Source organism: Galeopterus variegatus, unplaced genomic scaffold (genome assembly GCF_000696425.1).
Source record: "Galeopterus variegatus unplaced genomic scaffold, G_variegatus-3.0.2 Scaffold2690, whole genome shotgun sequence".
NCBI classification, from domain to species: Eukaryota; Metazoa; Chordata; class Mammalia; order Dermoptera; family Cynocephalidae; genus Galeopterus; species Galeopterus variegatus.
This window is the reverse complement of record NW_007728801.1, coordinates 709-16694: the sequence shown is the minus strand read 5'-3', so window position 1 is coordinate 16694 and position 15986 is coordinate 709. Positions and strand designations below refer to the sequence as shown.

The following is a 15986-nucleotide window of genomic DNA, read 5'->3' as shown; positions in this document are numbered from 1 at the left end:
CCTGACAGGGATGGGGGTGGGGAGGCGGTGGCCGGAATAGTTCTAAGGACTCTGCAGGGCAGGGGCAATCTGTAGTCACGACCTCTGTGATGGTTTCTATCCCCTTTAATGAACACGAGGACCTGCATCTTCAAGGAGATTTATAGGATGAAATGAAATCAACAAAGGGGCCTTTTTTCTAGTTCTGGAACCCTTGCTGTAGCAGGGTTGTGCGAGCATCATACATACATACTCCCTCTTTGGAGGCAGAAGTCACAGGTCCTGCTCAGTGTGGGGTTGGACCTCAGGGCACTGTACCTGGTTCCCGGTGCCTTCAGTGATGGAAATCTGTGGGATACCCTCAGAGCAGCTGAGCTGCAGGATGTGTTTCTGTCTCTCTGGGCACAGGGGGCCACACACTCCATTTGAGTGTTGTCCCCAGCACAGGCAGAGTCCTAGGCCTGGGTCATAGCCACGGGTGTCTCTCGGTATGGCACAGACCTGCACAAAGACTCCAACTTCTTGGGGATACGTCCCTGGGAGAGGTTCCCCCCAATTGTCTCAAGCTTCTTCTAGGAACCACCTCAGAGTGCAGAGCACAGACCTCCATGTTTCCAGGGAGGGGCCGATGGAATGAGCCCAGTGGCTGGAAGGTTGGGCCTTTGAATGGGAGGGTGGAGGGGCAGGAGGGGAAGGGTGTAACACGCAGGCAGCTGCCTACCTCATGGGCACAGTGGTCATTCCATTGGTCAAGCACAACCCCTCCTGGTTCCAGGTGGCCCCATCCTTGCAGCTCCTGTGCTCCCACTGGACATGGCCCATGGGCTCTCCGACATCTTGGTAGCCCGGGAGGCAGGAGCACTGGCCATCACTGGGCTGGGGTGGGGAGGGGTGGGAGGAATGCCATTTCAGGTTGGCTGGTGAATACTTGGTTGTGGTGAACCACACGCAATCCTCTGGCCATGACCCCGTCTGCGATGGGCCAGAAGACAAGGCAGGGGAGGGAACGAGAGTGAGAAACAGTGCTGGAGAGGAGTCAGGTCTGAGGGCAAGGTTCTTGGCATGTGCTGATAAAGGTCCAGCTTGCACTATCATTTCAGTCAAGAGAGTCGGGAATTTCAGGAAAGGAAAAATTCACGTGGACATTTGTTGGTGTACAGGGAAAGTTTTAGTTGGAAGTGCTTGGGCCAGGGTGTTTCGGGAGGGACCATGATAGAGAACAATGGAATCTAACCTTTCCTCCAAGGAAGGTAAACAGATTTAGCAAATAAAAACACAGGGCATCCACTTGAACTTGAATTTCATTTACACAATGAATACTTCTTCAGTGAGTATGTCCCACGTAATATTAAAAGAATTATCCATTATTTATCTGAAATGCAAGTTTAACTGGCTACCCTGTATTTTATCTGGCAATCCTATGCCCAAATCACTTGGAAACTTGAGCCAACCTGGTCAGGTTACACCTGAGCTGAACTTGACTTGGGACCAAAACAGTTCTGGAAATGCAGCCTGTCCTTGGGTCCCACTGCCAGAGGACCTACCTGGAATACTTGCCCAGGCCCCCGGCACACACACGTGTCGTTGCCCTCCTCCAGCTGGTGGCCTCCGAGCCACCGGGGAAACAGGCATCCTGGTCAGGCCAGAGATTGAAGAACCCTGGAGGGCAGAGGTGGCAGGAGGGGGTGTTGTAGAGATGTGCTCTGGAGAGGAAAGTTCCAGGGGGACAGGGAGCAGGTGGTGAGCTGGGGCAGAGCCTACCTGTGGGGTGACAGCCATGCAATAATTAGGGCTAAGACTTAGCTTTCAGGACCTGTGGGTCCCCGTGATTTCCCCAGGGACCCTAATGGACCCCTGACTGCTCTCTTTCCCCAACAGAGGGCTTCCGACCCCTAGCCCAGCCCAGGTGTCTCATAAAGCCAGCATCTCTTCCAGAGCTGTTTTTCTGTCCCCACTCCTCAATTTTACCCCAAACTCCTTTGGCACAAATTCAGCCCTAGCCCTTACCCTCTGGGCATCCTGGTGGGTCCCGGTCTTCTTTTGCACAGGGCATCCTGTCCCCGCAGTCCTGAGGATTCTCTCTGCTCAGGCATGTGGAGTTCTGGAGAGCAAAGCAGAAGAGAGCTACGAAGACCCATGATTCTGGGATGCCCTCAAAGGGGAGAACTCTCACCTTCTGGGCAAGGGTGACAGCGGCAGGGAGAGAGGTAGACATAGAGGTGCAGGGGAGGGGACAAACCCCCAGAATGACTTCTGGAGATGCAGATGGAGAAAGAGAGAGGAGCAAAAGGCAGAGGCACAGATCAGAATGGCTCAATAGGAGAGGCACAGAGAGATCTGGGCCCAGGATCTGAATGCAGAGAAATGCCTGGAAGGACCGTCTCTACCACTCATGGGGGCTCCAGGAAATGCTCACTGAAAACTTCATGAAGATGAAACCAGAGATAGGGATCCTCTGGGCAGCTCTGTTCCAGACAACTTAAATGTTCCACTCTCTTTTTCCTCTCTCCATAAGTCCTTTTCCTTCCTAGAGGTGCCAGTGGAGTGTGTGTGAGTGAGTGAGTGTGTGTGTGTGAGTGAGTGTGTGTGTGTGTGTGTGTGTGTGTTGTGTGTGTAGATCTGGGCTTAATGAGGGTAAGGGACATCCCAGCTCCCTTCCCTCCTTTTGCAAGGCAAAGCCAGGCAACCTCATTTAAGTACTCTCCGTACTCTGCAGGATTTTGCAGGAGAGATGCAAAGGGAATCAAACTTAAGGCTTCTGCCTTGGAGCATGTATGGCCAAGTTTCAGAGATCCATTGATTTTAGCATTAGAAAGGATCTTAGAGATTTAGTTCTCTCCTCCCAATTTACAGAGAAGATTGAGGCCCAGAAAGACTGAAAGTTTTAACAAAGCCACACAACCACTCAAATGCTCTTAAAGAACATGCATATCGAAACTGTAAACTGGCCAGTGAGCCCTGGAATTACCACATAATGCTATGGATTCCAAGCATTCAGCAGGTGGTGGAGTGAAGGGCTCCAATCCTGGTGTTGTCTTTAATAACCTTTCAAAATTGGATAATCAGTTGATTTATTGCTTGTAAGTAAACAGTAATAACTACTACTAATTCCAAGCATTCAGCAGGTGGTGGAGTGAAGGGCTCCAATCCTGGTGTTGTCTTTAATAACTTTTCAAAATTGGATAATCAGTTGATTTATTGCTTGTAAGTAAACAGTAATAACTACTACTACCCCCCCTCTTCCCCCACCCTCCACCTTATAGCTGTTGTGAAAATCAATCAAGCTAACTGCTAGGAAGTGCTTGGGAAGCCATAAAGTGGTAGCAGAAGGTAAATGCTGCTGGGGAGGTGTAGCCACTAAGGAAAGGAACCTGAGGCTCGGACTCTCAAGGCCACCTAGCTTGTAAACCCAAATTATAACTTGTAAATGGGACTTCTGACTCCACGTTTGGATAGTCTTGGGGTGGCAGAACCTTAAGAAAACTTACTGTATTACTTTGTCATTGGGCCTCTGTTTTGAAAATAAGAACTTGTGTTTCTGATCTGATTAGTCCCATGTAATTCACTAACTTTTCCTCTGAATGACTTATGACTTGGTTGCTTCTAAAAAGAGACTTGCCCATCCAGGACAAGGTGTCCCCTAGAGAGGGCACTTCATTTACTTATTCATTCATTCTGTATATAGTTATTGTACACTGACTATGTACCAGGCTCTCTTCTGGGGCTGGTGATACCCAAAAGCATGTGCTGCAAGCTCAGAAAGATTGTTGGATGCTGTTTGTGGAGCTGGGGCTAGAAGGGGAATTACTGGGCTGCAGAAGTAAGCGCTCCTTGCAGAGACATATTTGAGGGGGAAGAAATTAAGACCCCCTGAGAACCCATATTCTGAGAAAACCTGGCTTGTAACAGTGCTGTCCAATAGAAATATGGACATTACATATGTGAGCCACATATGTAATTTTATTTTATTTATTTATTTTTTGATGTTTAATATTTACTTATTTAGTTAACTCATAAAAAGGCTCTTCTCTCTCCCTTCCAGTCTTCATCCATGGTATTTTCATGTCATTTTCTGTTCTGTGGCTTCTTTTAGTGCCCAAATCACATCATATTTCTTGCTGAAGTCCAGATAACTGAAAATAAACAAACTCACATCTGTGGAAATCAACAGACTAACAGAGGTAAAACATAATGCTGAGAAACAGAAAAATGGAATGTCTGTTACAGGAGCACAGCAACGTAGAGAGCGGCTCAGGGGTGCGGTTCAGGGGTGTGGTTCACTGATGGCTGCAGCTCGTATGTTAGCGTTTCTTTCCACCTCAAGTTCAGAAACACGCTGGGCTATCTCAGGGCGACTGGGTTTTCCTGCTGTGGAATCGTAGAAGTCTTGCAATCTCCCGGGTTTGTTCTCAAGGTTTTCATATTCAGATGCCTGAAGAATCATCCCACACGGGTCCAGCTGCTTCACAAATCTGGCTTCTGCAGTAGATTGGGTCTTGTACTCTGGTAGGAGGAGCTGGGTTATCTGCTTTTTTAGCTTCCTCTTCTCTCCTATGTTTTTCTTTGTTGGGGTTGTTATCTGCTGGTGCTATGTCCCCAGCGATGCATTCTGCCATATCGTGACCCAGGGCTAGGCATGCACATCGGTCTTTGTTAAGATGGTCATCTTTGGTCACCATAGCCATAATTGCCATGTGATACATGTGATCTGATATGCTCTCTGGCCCTGGACATTTCTGTATACCCAGCCAGTCCATGGGATTCTCCTGGTTTTCCACCTTCCTGGCCATGGTGGCTGCCGGTCGGACGTTGCACCATTCGTGGCAGACACAGTCTTGGCACATTCTAGGCGCTCAGTAATTGTTTTTGTAACTCCCACATATGCAACTTTAAATGTTCAAGTAGCCACATTAAAAAATAAAAAGAAACAGGTGAAATTAATTTTAATAACATTTTATTTTATCCACTGTATTTAAAACATTACTTTAAGATGTAATCAATATAAAAACTAATAATGTGATATTTCATATTCTTTTTTGGGTTCTAAGTCTTAAAATCCAGTGCACATTTTATACTTACAGCATATTTCAACTTGCACTAGCCATAGTTCAAGTGCTCAATAGCCACATGCGGCTAGTGGCTACCATGTTGTTCAGTGCCGGTTGACATCCTCCTGCAAAACCACTTCTCTGCAGGGTCTCCTAGACTCCTGAGTGGCCCCCTGCCCTGCACACCATCTAGGTCATTCCCATCTGAGTGGCTCAGTCACCTGCCCTTGTCTTTCCAGAAGGTGGCACTGTGAGCTTGCAGGAAGTGAGCTGGGGTGGAGGTGGGAGGGGTGTTCAATGGAGAGAAAGAGGAAATGCTGTGGCTGGGGAGGGTGTGTGTGTGTGTGTGTGTGTGTGTGTGTGAGAGAGAGAGAGAGAGAGAGAGAGAATTAGTATTATTATCTTAATTACTTTGAAATTAAGATTAACATCTGTGTAATATTTTACAATTCTGTGAAAACTCTACTGTCCCTGACAATCACCTGGGGACCTTTTTAAAAGGGAGATTCTGATTCACCCATGGGTGGCCCGGGGTGGGGCCCTAGATTCTGCATTTCTTACAATCTATCAGATAAGGCTGTGGTTATCAGAACACTCTTTAAGCAGCAAAGTTTTGCAAGGAACTTTGCCACATACCACTCTTCTTGATACTCCTAACCACCATGTGGGGTAGACATTGCAACGAACCCCATTTCATCATGTGAGAAATGGAGGCTCAAAGAGGTTAAGTCATGTGCCTAATACCATCCATAGAGGTGAGGTCAGGAGTAGAACCTGGGTGTTCTGGATCTTCAGCCTGTTCTTTCCATATCAATCACATAAATTTGCCAGGTGGGAATGTGGGTTTATCTCATCAACTTTCCTTCTTCCGTGGGAAGATAGGCGAGCCTCCTCTTGCTCTGACATCTTATGGGAAGTTCCGTGTCTTCTGCTCTCTCCATCCTGTGTCTGTCACAATCATGGATGGCAGCACTCTACATTCCCCTCCCTTCTGTGAAATCAGTTTCAACAGTAACTTTCTGCCAGGTGCGTGGGACTCTGAGGTTGTCCTTGGCTGCTAAAAGGGTCCTGGGGGCCTGAACAGGATCAGATTATTTCAGTGGGTGGAGACTCTTAGAGCTGGAAGGGACCCTACAGTCTATGCCTTTCAACGCTTTTATTTTATAGCTGAGGAAACTGAGGCCCAAAGAGGGGAAGTGACTAGTTCTGGGTCAACACAAGACAAGACAGAAAATTCCCCTAAGGTCAGGTCACTGGATAGGATTTCTAGGAATAACAAACTGGAAAAGATTTTTAGAAAGATCAGGTTGCTCCTTAGATACAAGTTTAAATAAAAATCTGATAATTACTAGTTGTTCTTTACCTTGAGACATCTGGCCTCAGAGTCTTTAGCCATTGAGAATATTTTGGGCCTAGAATGTGTCACAATATTTAATGAACTCCTTTCGCAGGCTCAGTCTTGTGGGATACAAAAGAAGCACAGGGCATGGGCGGACTCTGCCCTCACAGGGCCCAATATATGACAAATGAGGGCACAATAAAAGATATAGAATGCATGCTGAGTTGTGTGATCGCCTGCGCACATGGAAAGGGCTCAGAGAAGAGAATGCTGCCCCGGGAGAGTGAAGTGCCGAGGAGCGCACCACGAAACCAGCCCCTGACAGGTAAAGCCATGGTCTTCCTTCCCGCCTTAGCTCACAAATTGCGTGAACAGCTGGAATCACGGAAGGGAGCTTACTGGTTCCAACCCCTCCTTTTAAAGATGAGGAAATGGAGGCTCAGAGAGGTTAAGGGATTTCACAAGGTCAAACGCTGGTTGCTGGTAGAATGAGGGTGAGTGCCTGAGACCCGGTCAGTGCTGTCTTCCCAGCACCACGATTGCAAAGCTTTGCTTTGCTCTCCCCGTCTCTCCTTTGCCACCACTGCTTCTTTCTCCCTCACCAGTATTTCCTTTTTTCTGTCCCCTAAGGCTTATATTTGAATGCCCCATTTGACGGGGAGGGTTATGGCTTTCAAAAACAAACTTTCTTGCTCGAGGTTGGCTTTGGTAGGGCCCTCCCTCCTCCCCGCCTCTCACAGAGGTGCTGGCCTGCCTCCTCCTCCAGCATCTGCAGCCTCCCCTCACCACCGCAGAGTTTCCTTCCCACTGCCTTTCCCTCCGGCTTTGAAGAAAATCTCTGCTTCCGTCACCTCTTCTGAATCCTGTTTCTCCCGCCTTTTTTCTCTTTTTTTGCAGCTGATACAGGGATTGATTGGTTTTATCAGCACCATGCTCTAACCAACTGAGCTAATTGGCCAGCTTCCTTTCTCTCTTTTCACCTTCTCGCTCTCTGCTCTGCAGCACCATGCTCTAACCAACTGAGCTAATTGGCCAGCTTCCTTTCTCTCTTTTCACCTTCTCGCTCTCTGCTCTGTCTGTCTGTCTCTCTCTCACCCCCACTCCTCAGGTGTAGAGATTTGAGTTAATCATGCTCAGTTCAGGCACATTTTCATGGTCAGGAACCCTCTTCTGTTTCATTCATTTATTTCCCCCCATTTATTCTAACTTCCATCTCCCCATAGACAATCATTCTAACACATTGGATGTGTGTTTGTGTGCATTCTTGCAAAATTGGGATTAAGCACATGTACTTTGCATGTAGAGGCAGTTGTGCCGTCTCAGCCTGTTTTTTCTTCCCCCTTCAGCACTGTCTCAGGGACTCCCCTGTGTTGCCCAGTGTGTCTCTGCTTGAGGCTTCTGAGAGTGCTTTGTCCTGTCTTTTTGACCATCACCTAAAGACCACACTTTCTGATAGCCGACATGCCTTTGTGGCTCCAGGTCCTCATCCCTCCCTCTAGCTCTGTGACTTCTGTGTTTACTATCTCCTAAAACCGCCCTCTCCCAGGCCCCTGGCAGAGCTGCTGCTTTCAGTCCTGATTTTACCTGACTTTTCACTGGTCTGACAAACACTGTAACTTCCATGATTCCAAAGTCCCATCAGTCTCTTATTTTTTTCCCTCTGTTTTTACAGTTATTTGTTTTTCTTGAAACATGACCATTTTTTGGATAAACTTTATTTTTTTAGAACAGTTTTAGATTTACATAAAAGTTACCAAGATAGTACGGAGGGTTCTCATATACCTCACCCCCGGTTTCTCCAATTAATAACATATTACATTAATGTGGCACATTTGTTATAATTAATGAACCAATACATTATTATTAAATAAAGTGCTTACTTTGTTCAGGTTTCCTTAGTTTTTACCTGTTGTGTTTCTCTGTCCCAGGATCATACATTACATGCAGTCATCTGTCTCCTTAGGCTGCTCTCTGTTGAGACAGGTTCTCAGACCTTCCTTGTTTTCAATGATCTTGACAGTTTTGATGAGTACTCGTTAGGAATTTTGTAGAATATTCCTTAATTGGGATTTATCTGATATTTTTCTAATGATTGGACTGGAGTTATGGGTTTTTGAGAGGAAGATTACCTTGATAAAGTGCCCCTTTCATCACATCATATCAAGGGTACTTACTATCAACATGACGTGTCACTCTTGGTGTTGACCTGGATCACCCGGCTGAGGCAGTGTTTGTTAGGTCTCCTCCACTGTAAAGTAACTTTAAGTTTTTTCCCCTTCCCATACTGTACTCATTGGAGGAAAGTCACTATACACAGCCCATACTTAAGGAGTGGGAAGTTATGCTCCATCTCCCCGAGGGTGGAGTATCTATGTAAATTATTGGAATTCTTCAGCATGTGAGATTTGTCTCTTATTTATTTAATCATTTATTTCATACTTTTGGTTGAAAGTATTTTTTTTTTTCCTCAAAATGATCCATTGGCTATTGGGAGCTCTTTCAGTCGGCTATGGGGTCCTTTTGACATCCCCCATAATTATGATTTTTTTTTTTTAGCATTTCCTTACTTTTTTGGCACTGTAAGATGTCCCAGGCTCATCTTGTATATTTCCTACCCCAGTCCTAGAATCAGCCATTTTCCAAAGAGTTCTGGCTCTTTTTATTGGAGAATGATATTAGAAACCAAGATCTGGGTCCTAGGTATGCTCTGGTCTCTTATTTCAACTCATTTTTTCTTCCACTTTCTGTTAACTCTCCTGTCCCTTGCCCAATTCTTGGGGTTTTCCCAAGAATTAACCATACATTCAACTCGATGGCAAAGAGTCCTGACACTGTACAAGAACTTTGTGAGATCAAAAGTGAATAAGGGGCCGGCCCAGGGGCGCACTGGAGAGTGTGCCGCTTGGGAGCGCAGCGGCGCTCCCGCTGAGGGTTCAGATCCCATGTGGAGACCGGTTTCCGCTCACTGGCTGAGCATGGTGCGGGTGTGACACCGAGGGTTGCGATCCCGTTACCAGTCAGTAAAAAAAAGACAAAAAAAGGAAAAAAAAAAAGTGAATAAGGCACAGTTATCAAGTTTGCAGCCAAGTGCGGGAGATGGATGAGCATAAACAGCTCACACACAGACAGGGATGAAAACTCAATCCCTAATGAGTCCCTAAGGAACTGGAGACTGAATCTGATGATGGAATCTGGGAAGTCACTGAGCTGGGAGTTGGAAGAAGGAATGTTCTATGTTCTCTATAGTCTTTTCCCAAACTCCTGAAATCTCCCTTGACTGTGGCACCCAATCAGTGGTCTTGCTCTGGATGGAGCAGCCATTGCTGATGCTGACATTGGCTTCCTTCTTTCCTATCGATGTGGAATGTTCTATGTTCTCTATAGTCTTTTCCCAAACTCCTGAAATCTCCCTTGACTGTGGCAACAATCAGTGGTCTTGCTCTGGATGGAGCAGCCATTGCTGATGCTGACATTGGCTTCCTTCTTTCCTATCGATGCTTCTTTCCTTCCTACATGGAAATAAGCAGACCCTCTTCTGTCCTCAACTCTTCAGGGCCCTGAGAATAGACATGGTAATGTTTTATTTCTTAAGTTAGGTTGTGGGTGCATGGGAGTTTGTTATTGTGCTCTTCATTCCTTTTTGTATGACTTAAATGCATTTCCAATTTTATTATGAAATATTTATGAAGAAAATAAAAAAGACCTCTCTGTGGCCCTGGCCCACGTGACCCACTGCTTGCCCTGCCAGATGCCTGCCACTCCCAGCCTGGAGCCAGGGAGAGGGCAGCTGGTTTGGGCCAGATGGGTCTGCTGGAGCCTGTCTGACCAGGTGTTGCTTAGGTGTTGATGTGACTCAGTACCTAAGTAGTGTGGAGGATAGAGAGCCAGTCCCTCACCACTCTCATGCCTCCTCATCCCCACAGCCCACCTTTGACTCCCAGAGAGCCTTAGAGCACCGACACAGTGACAGCCTTCCCTACAGCACAGACTTGCTGCTGGAGACAATTTGCAAGGCTGGGATGGGATTTCAGGTCTGGGGCATTAACCCCCCTATCTTGTGACAGCATCTTTGCCTCTGCACTGACCTGACTCAAGCTTCCTTATCTCTCATTTAAAGCCATCTGTAAACAAAAATCTGAAAAGGGCAGATCTAGGTCTGGCAGCAACCAAGAAAAACCAAAGGTCCTGCTGGCAGCCAAGGCAGGTGAGAGGCAGGCCAACCAGGAGGTCAAGTGGGGACGCAGTACCTGGCCAGAATAGGATGTTGGTTTGAGTCTCTGGGGGAAAGAATGAGAGTGATGCCAGCACCTAGTGTATGCAGGCTGGTAACTGTGTGTTCTATTTGCAAGCCTAGGCTATTCAGCCTTTGGGTCCAAGAGCCTTTGCTCCCGGACTAGTTATAGGGGCTGGTGGCTCCTGAGAAGACATTTGTAGCTGGTGTGGTGGATTATGATGTCTGCATATTTCCTCTGTTTGAATCTGCTTGACCAACAGAATGCGGTAGAAGTGAGATTCTGTGATTTCTGAGCTTAGGTCATATGAAGTGTTGCAGCTTTTTCACAGTTCTTTTGGAATACCTTCTCTGGGAGCCTTGATCTACTAATGGAAGGATTCTCATTATCTTGAGACTACCAAGCTGGAGAGGCCACAGATAGGCCCTTTAAGACAACAGTCCCAGCTGAACCAAACCTTCTAGCCACACCTGCCAGGACATTAGACATGAGAGAGAAACCATCTCAGATCCTAAGATCATTTTCTTTGCCAGCTGAATATCACAGAGTAACCCCCATCAGTGCCATATAGAGAAGACTTGCCCAGCTGAGCCCTGAACAGATTTCTAAACTACAGCATTGTGATATATAACAAAATGACTATTGTCTTATGCTACTAGATTTTGGGGTTGTTACACACAAATGGATAACCAAGATGGCCAGGGCACCCTGATTTGAGCCACCAGTTTGATTACCAACTTCCAAATCCTGCATCAGTATAAGAGACGGGATCACAGTTCATTTTCAAAATGACCTGGTTGGGGGCAGGGGGCAGGAGGCAGGCTGGAGCCAAGAGTAAAAGCACCAAGTGTGTCTTTGAATGGGTGTCCTGGAGGCTCTCTTCTTGGGATAGCCCTGTGAATCCTAAGGGTGAAATGCTGAAGTAAGTAGAAGAATTGACATAGGAATGACACCCAGACAGTGGGGGAAAAGGTGCAGAAACTGAGGGGGGTGAGTCTCGGAGGGAAGCTTTAGGGGGCTGGACACTGGAAGAGGAAGAGGATCAACTTGGAAGATGTTCAGAGAAGAAGCTGGGTTTTGGGGGGAGGGTGAGGGGTGAGTGTTTCCTGAGGGGATGAATGGGGTGCTATGACAGTAGGGCAGCCTAGAGCTGGTGTCTGGCCCAGGGGTGAGAGCAGTCCCTGTGCTGGCGCTTCTCCCGGCTCCCTTTAAAGAACCCTGCTGGGCATCCAGATGAGCTCACACCAACAGTGCAGGTGCAGGCCTGGCCCGTAAACCACAACAACCGGGCCTGTGCAGCCACAATGCGCCGGCAAAGCCTCCAGAGGGGGATAAAGGGTGATTATTTGTTTAGCATCATTAGCAAGAGTCCCAGAACCCGTCAAAAGCAAAGCAGAGACTTTTGTATTAAGGAGATTAAACCTTAAACTCAGCTGAGAAGGCTCTACTGTATTGAGTGGCTTTGTCGTGCCTGGCATTGTGTGATTATATGCAAATCACCAGGAGGCCTCACTGGGGTCCAGACCACAGAGCTTAGCTGCCCTGCCCTGGTGAGTGTGCGGGAGAGAGGGCAGCCCACGTGCTGGTCAGGCAGCACTCAGCACCTGGGCCAGGGTAACCTGCTTTTCCTCAAGTTCAAGGAATTGGAGATTTGAAAATATGCTTAACTTGTCAACCAGAGGTTTCTGATAGATAGGAGTGCAGGGACAGCAGCACCACAGGACAGTGTCCAGTTAGGACAAGGGAGGTTCTCATAGCCAGGGATCCTCTGACCATATCACCTGTGGTATTCTCTAGCATTCTCTCTTTTGAAACTTAGAGTAATGTATGTGGTCATCAAGGAGATGGGGACAGGTTTTGGTTTTCCTGTTTTCTTTTCCCTCTACCCCTGGCTAGGATCCTTAGTGGTCAATCAAAAGAGGGACTTGGGGGCATTATCCGGTATTTATTGATCCAGAAAATCTTTACTTCGGGTAAGGCACAGTACTAGTTTCTGGAGGTGGTGGCTGAGAACAGATGAATAAAGTATCTCTGTTGTTCAGGAGTTTACAGACGGGCTGTTTGCCCAAATAGCTAAATTGTCTGGCAGAATTTGGTAAGTGCTACAGAGAAATGCCCTACAAGAGTTCTTGGTTTCTGATAGTGGCTAACTAAAGGGACTGGGGAAGACTTCACAGAGGAAGAAATGTCAGAGCCAGGCCTCAAAGGTCTGGAAGCCAGGGGTTGGGTTGGGGGACTGTGTGAGCCAAAGGATTCATGCAGGAAAGTAGGGTACCGACTGGCCATGTGTCCCAAATCATATTGTGTCTCAGGGACTAAGGAAGGCAGCATTTGCATATTGAGGCCCAAGTTCCCTATTTGTGCTAGAATTTGGCCTGCACAAATTGGAGACAGAAGTCTAACCCATGAATGTTAGATCTAGGGAATCTAGGACTCTGTGACAACATCAGCAGAACTGTAGAACTGCCATGGGGGTGACACCGGAGACTTCTCTCCTGCAATGACTGTGGGTGCCCTGCCCTCCTCCTTGGCTTCTTCCTCTCAGCACCATCTTCAGCCACTTCTTCACTCTTGATGCCACGGTCAGCTTGGACATCTCCAAGGCCCTGCTTCCAGGTGGGCATAAAATGTTGTCCAGCAGGGTCAAGAGTCATGACCATCAGTTCACCTCCTGGGGGGCTATGGGCTTGGCTGGTATCCTGCAGGTCTGAGCTGAGTATGAGGGTAGAGGGAGCTTGCCCTTGGCCTATAAGACATGTTACTGATGGAGATCACCAAAGACACCACCAGGGCTGAAAGAAAATCCACGAATACTGGGTAGCCAAGCTGTCAATTTGGGAAACTGGACAGAGTGGTATAGCAGGTGAGAGACAACAGGATGGAAACTGGGGAGTACAGCCTGAGGTGGAGAGAAGAGCCTGTTCCTGAGCTGCTGAATGGTGGGGGTGCAGGGGTGGCCCTAAGCTCTGGCTATTGCAGCTCTAGCTTCAGGTACAGCAGCAAGGACACTCAGAGGTGCTCTCTCCCTATACCCTGTGGTAGCCCATTCACTGGCATCGGCCCAGAATTCTTCTAGAGAGAGCGACACCAGTCCCCATGTTGAGCACAGCTCTTGGGTCAATATGGGAGCACTGAGATTTGTGAATGAGAAACATTAGCTATAAAAACAGAGAAACTTTATGCCTTTCCAGTCTCCTCCATTCCAGATTCCAGCAGGAACCCTCGGCCTCATTGGAGGCCTCCTCAGGGGCAGTACGAAGCCAAGGGTCTCTGTGGGCCCTTCTGCTGAGGAGTTCTGAGCTCTGCAGGATGAGAGTTATTATCCACATTCCACAGGCCAATACACTCCTCCCCTTTTTTTGGAAGTTCCTGTGAGCATGGGGTCTCTGGGTTCTGAGAGGGTGTAATGGATGGAAGCCAAAAAAAAAAAAAAAAAAATTAAATTGCTCTGAGGAACTGTGTGTCCCTTGCCCCATCAGAGGAGCAGATGTCTTTGTGAGGGTGGGGGTGCTGGGGGCCCCAGTGGGATGGGGGCCAGGCAGGAAGAGTTCCAGATGATGGGGGAGTTGAAAGGAATTTTGTGCGGATATTGTCTACGACTTGGGTTGGATAAAAGAAGCCGGCAGACGGGGCTGTTCACCTGCTAGGCTTTTGTTCTGCCCTGCAGTGTCTGCTTTCCACACAGCCCTTGGGGTGGGGTGAAGGTGGGGAGGGCACGCCGTCTGCCATCTGCAGGAGAAACACAACAAACAGCCACACGCGAGCCAACGGAAACTCTCAGCAAAACAAACAGCGATCAGGGTGCCCTGCCTGGGGTGTGTGGCCGGGCGGGGTGGGCAGGCGGTGGGTAGGGGAGAGGGCACCTGCTGGGGACAGGCTGCAGCCAGGCGAGCAGGGTCAGGTGAGAGCCGTCCCCACGGCTACCTGGCCTCCTTCAGCCTGCCAGGTGAGAGCCCTTCATTCGTCCAGCTGCCAGCTCTGAAAGCCAGGGGTTGCCAAGGCTGGAGTTAGTCATCACCAATTCTACCGATGGTCAATACTGATGATCGGACTCCTGGGTTTGTAGTGACTGATGGAGTGAGATGCAGAGTTCGACAGCTTGGGCTCAACACTTTGACACTTTGGGAGACACCTTTTTGAGCCTCTTGCTTCCCTATCTGTAAAATGGGCAGATGATAATGTCATACTTAGAAGGTTGCTGTGAGAATGAAAATACTTTCTGTAAAATGCACGTTGTAAACTGCAAAATATATATGGATGCTGGTCATTATTAACATTTTCCTTGGGGTTGGCCATTTGGATCACAGCAAGTGGTCTGGGTGCTTGCTCCTGGCATATGACAGGTAGAAAACACATATCAATGGGGGCAGACCTCAGCCCAGGAAGATGGTATTTGGGAAGCTCCTCAGCTTGTGGGGCTTACGAGGAGGAAACTTGGACTTACAGCTGGGTTCTGAGGCCTGGGTCAGTGAGGAAAGTGGGGCCTGAGATGGCATGCGGTGGGTGGGTTGCCGAGTTATATTTGACTGCATTAAGTATCAGGCTCTGGTCTTACTCTGGGGATTGGGGCTGGGCTATAGATCTCCCCCAACAATCCTGCTGTCCCTGGGGATCTGCTTCCCCCTTGCCCCAGCATCCACACTTCAGCACAGTGAGTGGCAGCCAGTGGCAAATGTCCACAAACCAGTTGGGACAGGGCAGGCAGCTTGTTTGCTCTTCCCAGGGCCAAGCCTGGTGGGCCGGACCCAGAAGTATTGTGTTACTCAGCCAAAGAATTCCTTTCCTCGCCTGCCTCCATTTATAAAGGGGAAACAAAACCCTGAGCTATATGCTCTCCTGGCCCCAAGCCAGGTCCTCAAGTGTCATTTCTGGGGAGCTGCTTCCTCCCCAGGGCAGGGCGCAGCCTCCTGGGCAAACAAGAGCTCTTCTTCCTTCCCACCCATGGTGGTGGTGGTGGTGGTGGGCAGCCTTCTCCAGTCTCCACCCACCCCCTGGAGCCCCTGGATTCTCTGACACTACCCTGAATGCTTTCCCAGGTGTGAGTCCTTGAGAGCAAGTAGGGCTTGCAGCTTCCCTTGGTCCAGTGGAGACCTGGGCTGGACTGCTGGTTTCTGCCCCAGCCCTGGCTGGTGCTGGTGGACACTGGCAAAGAGAACCACCAAACAGGTCTTCTGCCATTGCCTGTGGCTTGGTGCCCTCATTTCTGTTTGCTTTGAGAAACTGAGAGGGATTTTACATCCTGTAGGGCTTGTGCTGCTACACTTCAGAGTTCTGGTCAGGACTAGGCAGCCCTGGGAAGCCTGCACCAGCTCGGGGCCTGCCTTTCCGAGCAGTGTCTCACCGGAGTCCCCAGGACCAGGTGGGGTCTGAACTTTAGAGACCTGTCAG

At 48.4% G+C, this 15986-nt stretch overlaps 1 pseudogene; it reads right to left on the bottom strand.

Moving 5' to 3' along the window:
* Window positions 1–4243: 4243 nt before the first annotated feature.
* On the bottom strand, window positions 4244–14755 carry LOC103598634 (annotated as a pseudogene).
* Window positions 14756–15986: the final 1231 nt, after the last annotated feature.